This window comes from Lygodium microphyllum, chromosome 20, assembly GCF_053477565.2.
Source record: "Lygodium microphyllum isolate KBCC chromosome 20, Lygodium_microphyllum_v1.1.10, whole genome shotgun sequence".
Taxonomy (NCBI): Eukaryota; Viridiplantae; Streptophyta; class Polypodiopsida; order Schizaeales; family Lygodiaceae; genus Lygodium; species Lygodium microphyllum.
The window spans coordinates 20636468-20643200 of record NC_141154.1 but is presented as its reverse complement, the minus strand read 5'-3'; positions in this window follow the sequence as shown (position 1 = coordinate 20643200).

Below are 6733 nucleotides of genomic sequence, written 5' to 3'. Positions count from 1 at the left end.
ATATTCCACATATGACAAAGAACTATTAGCAGTTGTACAAGCATTAAGACAGTGGAAACACTACTTAATGGGTTCAGAATTTATGATTAAGACCGATCAGCAAAGTATTAGACAGTGAAAACACTACTTAATGGGTTCAGAATTTACTTAGCCAACCCCAAATCTCAGATCGTTATATCAAATGGGCCTCCTTTATTCCAAGTTTTCATCCTATCATTCAATACCAACCCGGAAAAAAAAATGTAGTGGCTGATTCATAATATTCATGTCATATCTTTTGATTCTTTGATTGCTATGAAAGATACATATCATCAGGATATTACTTTTCATGATGATTGGAATAAATTAGTTCAAAATAATTTGATTCCTATTGATTCATTGTCATATAATAATGGATTTATGTTTTATGAAAAGAGATTGTGTGTTACAATTCCATTCCGATATTTTGTTTTGAATGAAATTCATTGTCCCCCATATTAAGGTCATAGAGGTATCATATCTACCTTACGTACGTTAATTGAAGATTTTTAGTGGCCGCATATGGATGCTGATGTATCTAACTTTGTTTCTGAATGTTTGATTTGTCAAAGAGTTAAGAGACATCATGGTAAACAGTATGGATTACTTATGTCTTTGTCTATTCCATCTAAACCTTGGGAACAAATTTCTATGGATTTTATTACTGGTTTACCTAATACTAAATCTAACCATGATATGATTTGGACAGTTGTAGATAGATTTAGTAAACAAGCATATTTCATTCCATGTAAGAAAACTTTAACAGCATCATAAGCAGCACAGTTATTTTTGAAAACTCTTTTTACTAACCATGGATTACCAAAAGTTATTATTTCAGATCGTGATTCTAGATTTTGTAACAACTTTTGGATTACTATGTTTGCTAACCTAGGCACAAAGATTGATTTCTCATCTGCATTTCATCCAAAAACTAATGGACAAACAGAAGCCACTAATAGCATAATTCTAGATCTTTTACTTGTATATACTATCTCTAAACCACAAACATGAGACACACATTTGCATTTATTATAGTTTGCATATACCAATACCCCACATACATCTACAAAGAAAGCACCGTTTGAAGTGATTTATGGATATAGATTATCTACACCTGTTGCATCTTTGTCAAATAGAATTCAAAGTGCTGATAATATTGCTAGTATGCATAACAGTATTTTTGATGAGGTTAAAGATATGATTGCTAAAGCCCAGCAATCATATACTAAACAAACCAACAAGAAAAAACAAGTAATGAATTTCAAAGTTGATGATTATGTTTGGCTGAGAATAGAAAAACATAGACTACAAAGTGTAGATAGACATCCAATTGTCAAATTAGCCCCTAGATTCTATGGACCATTTAGGATCATTCATAAAATTAATGATAATGCATTCAAGTTAGAATTACCACCTCATTGGAAAATTCACAACACATTTCACATTAGTTTATTGAGACCATTTAGAGGCCAATTACCTGTAAACCCTGTTTATGAAAACCCACCTTTATTAGAGGAAGAGACTGAAATATTTGAACCAAAAGCTATCATAGACACTGACTTTATGATGACTAGAACTGGCCGAAGGTATTCTAGATATCTAGTTAAATTTAAGAACCATCCTGTAGAGGAAGCACAATGGATGCACGCTAGAGACTTAAATGCTTTCCCCACTCTGTTAGCTCCACATTGAGCTAATAGCAATTGAGGTCAATTGCTATCCCACCCCGGGGGTATGATGCCAGGAGGCATATTCCACGGTGGATTCCGTGAGATTTTACGGTGGATTCTGTAAACTTTGATGATCGGGGCTCATACACAAAGTGGATTCTTTGTGCGAGAAGTTGATGGGGATGCCTGTCCTTTTCGGGCGTTTTATTAATTTATTGTGTACATGGGTGATTTCATAGCGGGTGATTCCGCAAAATGCATATTAAATTAATAAACGTTTATGAGTTTACAGTGCGCACTCGTAATAAATTAAGGTTAGGATTTATTTCTAACCAGTTGATTTATTTATGTAGCTGAAGACTGCTAGGTAATCACTTTTGTCGGTTTAATTGTATTATTTTACTAACAATTGTGAATGCTTGAGTTGATGTGTAGAGATAGCAGCAGTGGCGGAGGAAAGCATTGGAGGATAGCGAGTATTCGATCTATGGATTATATTTTGATAGGCGCCGCACCTATATTTTGTCATGCCTATTTATTGAGGCATCGATTATTGATTATTATCTTGTATGCGCATGGGCGCACGGTTATGTTATTTCTATTTGGACATTGTATTGGGCATGCCAGACTCTTTGGGCACCGTCCATTAGCTTTATTCCTATTTTTGTGTAAAAGCAAACTCAAAAGCTAAAAGCTTGATATATTTTTGTAAATTGGGCTATTATTGAGCATGAAGATGAAATATACATAAAATACATGCTTTGTGAAGCGCTCACACAAGGCATGGGGGGAAATTGCACCCAATTGGTCTCTTGCTCTTGTCGTTCATGCTTTTTACCTTGTAACTTGTGCAAAAAGTAGAGTTCATTGTTCTTGGGGACCTTCCGGCATTCACTACGCGAGCATACAGCGTCCGATCTGCGCACCAATACTATCAAATACTACCAACTAAGCACATAATTATCACAAAATCATGATCTTTGACTTGGATTGGAGGGCCAAATGACTACAATATCCACTCTTAGAGCTCTTAGTTATGTGAGCTTGGAAAGCCATTAAGATTCTAATATGTGAAGTGAAAATTTTGATAGAATAAAAATGTCCTCCATGCAAGCATGGTCATTCACTAGGCCTCCCATGCTCTTCTACTACTGTTGAACAATCAATTGACATAGTATGCTACTATGGCATGGTGTTGTAAGCTCTCATCTCCAATCAATCCTTGTTTAAATGTTATTAGATACCATATCATAGTCCTTTGAACCTTTTCTAAGAGGATTCACCCATATAAATGAGTAGTTATTGCATTAGATTTAGACTTGCATGGGATCCAACATGTTGGTCATAATGCTCTCCCAAGATGAATCCTCCTATGTCAACTCCCATCTAAATGAGAACTATATTCCTCTTGAATAACATATGAGACTATGTTGAAGCTCTCAAATCCAATTTCCTATTCTTCACAATGTTGCTCAATAGCCTTGCATATACTGAACATGCTACTATATCACCCTCTAATGTAGGCTACGATGTCTTCTATAGCTTGTGATTTTTTTCCCTTTTGTTCTCATTTTTTCCTCCTCTCCAATAACAGTTGTATACTCCTCTCCCTTGCTCATACCTATTGAAGCCTTACTTTATCTTCTAATGAATATACCAAAGTGCTAAATGTACCATCCAAAAAACTAGGCAATCTTCCACCTCAAAACCTCCCCTTCTAGAGAAGCAAGATATATTTCTTCAAGTCCCTTTCCCCTTCTCTATTTCTTCTCTTTGACTTGGTGTAAATGAAGTCTAAAATAGCAATACTACCCTCTTCTCTTTTGAGAACTAGTTCTAACTTCTAAATATTTTTCAAAAAGACTCATAAAACACAATATTAAATATGTATTTCTATATAATTTCTATTTTGAATCTTCTTTGAAAAGGACCCATGAAAACACAATCTATACTTTTGTATAATTTCTTCTTTTTTCCCAATCATGCTTACTAAAAACAATGTCCTCTTGTACATACTCTACACTTGTATAGAGTTTCTTGCTTTCCATTCCAATCAAGCTTGCCAAAGAACATATCCTCTTTCTTTTTCTCCTTCCAAACTTGGACTCCTATTTTCTATTAACAATCATCTCATGTTTAGTAGGAAGTGATGACCCTTTGACTCTTTCTCATCTTTCTTACTTTATTTTTGTATTTTTCTCCAAAATGCTTTACATTTTCTTCTTCTTTTTTTGTATTTGTTGGTAAGAAACCCAGAACAATACAAGCATATATTAGACAAAAAGCATAGGTATACACATAAGACACAAAGATACAAATCTCTCTTTATCATCCACACATATGAAAGGATTATTCAAGAAACATAAGGAGAACAATACACATAGTGAACCTCATCAAAACATTCATAATTATGCATATCATACATTACACTCTAATACATGGATATGCACATGCATACATGCACGTTTGCACGTGTCTGTGCACGCACACACACATTAATGCATCCACTCATAAAACTAGGAAATGGTGTATACATGTTCATCACTCTTTTCTCACTAGTATTGAATGAAATATATCCTACACTCACTACACAACCCCTTTGAAATCTCTTAAGACATGATGAAAGAAATGAAGCTAATTTCTCACACTAGTACCCTTTATTTGGGCACTTAAACATCCCTTGTGCAACGGTAAGAATATCATGTTATGCTCTTGATGAAAATATACCCAAGCACATGTGCATCTAATAGTAGATGCAATTAAGATCATGACATGCATGTCATGGTCCCAATGCACAAAAAAGAGAAATTAATGCATTGAAATATTATTTGCATACTCTATTTTGACATTTCCATGCACCATGCAAATGCTAACATAGAGTATTGGATTGAATTATGCCTTTTGATTGTCAAGACCTCATCCCTCAACTACAAGGTTTAGCTTCACTCTCATACATGCTCCTAACACTCTTGATCAAAAGTATAATCATAAAAAATATTGATTTAAGCTCAAGTAGTTGGGGTAAAAACGAAGGGATCCCCATGATTTTTAATTTGTAGGTACGTGGACAAATGTTTGGCTAATTAATGGTAAAGAAGTTAGAAAATTGGGAAATTATTATGTGAAAAGACTAATTTAAAGCTATTTTTGGGTGAATTGTAGGCCAAAATAAGTAATCTTTTGTATATATGGGCTTATTTTTTGTTAAAACTCTAGCTCAATAACCAAAAAAACCTCCAAAAAATAGCATTTTGTGCTAAAATTGGCCCCTAATTTTTATCTTGGAAGTAATCCTTCATGGTCCATGTCTAACCCTTTCCCCTTCCACATTGTATCCAAGGTTCTCAATTAGCATAAGATTTTTCCAACATATTGTGTAAGAGGTGTGTGTTCAATGAGAGTGCAAACTTTCATGCATGTGCAACAAAGTTTGTTGAGGATAGACTCAATGGGCCTGATCCCATGTGGTGCAAGAAAATGGTATAATTCAATGCATTAACCTAGATCCTTGTTTCCAATTTGTGGAAAAGCTAGGGCTTGTAAAATTTATCTCTTGTTCTTGTTGTTTACCTCTTTTTCACACCAAATGCTTCTCAATGTACATAATTTTTTTTACCTCCATAGAAGGTGTTATAGACATTGTGGATATCAAAGTAAATAGAACCAGTGAGCTACATAACTCAAACTTAGTTATCATTATCATTTGGCTCTCCCAAGCAATTGCTTGTTTATGTTTTCACATCACTATTAAGATCTCATTGTATAGTCTCTATGGTTCCTTTTGCTTCAATCCCTATAATATAAATATGAATGGTAGATAAAATGACTTTTTATGGCACTTTTCATGAAACATCAACAAAGAAAGGGGAAAGGGAGAAATGGGAAGAGGAGAATAAATCAAGCATATGCAAAGTACCACACTTTTTGGTTATTAAATTTGTTATTTTTAATGGCCTTTTCAAGTAGCACTCTCTTACATATTTAATGGCACATCACGGTTATGATATGTATATAATGCTCTTGCATAACTCCTTCACTAGTCACTCATACATTTATTCTCCTAGTTCCAATATAAAAATAAAGGGAAAATTTAAACCGAAAGGCTATTTTTCAAAGGTTTTGCTGACCATTGGACTAAATTCTTGAACATGAAAACTCAAGAAATAGCTCACATATCTAAAATTTTATAGTTTTGTGCTAGGAATTCATCCCAACATAGCGGAAAAATCATGCATTCTCATAATGTTTGTCCCATTTTCTAAACTCCACCTTTTATCAACCAAACATTCTCCAACCTATTTACAAACTGAAAATCATACTGTCTCTTATTTTTTAGCCTACCTAAAACACCTTACTTACCCACTCTAGTATATAGGAGAAACAAACATACATTAACAAGGAAGAAAATGCAATTCACCAACTACCATCTCAACTAGTGGTCGTGTCACTTTTTGAGACCTATGCAAGAACCCTCACTTTCATAGCATCTCACCAAATTCATAATTCTTACCATCTAATTTGTGATTCCCTCTGCCTCTTCATCAATAATATTTCTTATCCCTTCACCATTACTTCATATAGTCAGTGTGGATGGGATATTAAAGTATTAGATGTTATCTAGAAGGTTAAACGTTGGCTTGGATAGTGAAGTATGGGACATTACGTAGGAGGGTAAACCCCAGCACATGTGATGAAGTATTAGGCATTACCTAGGAGGATAAACCTAAGTCTCTACTATTCTTTATATGAGGTGGCACCAATTTGAGTATACGCAAATCATCATTAAAAGTAGTGTTAACAATGAATCCATCTATTTTGGCATCTTTCTAACAATGGGACTCGGGCTATCAGACAAGAAAACAAATCTCTCAGTTTATACGTCAATCATTACTATGTGAGAGAGGTTGACAATGATGATGAGAGGCCAAGGTAGTGAGTGTTAGAGTTGAGAGGATGATATAGCGAGGGTGAGTGTGGGAGCCTCTTCTCCACCTATTCCTTCTCTTCTCTTCGGCTTTCCTTGTCTAACCTACAAAGTCTCGCAG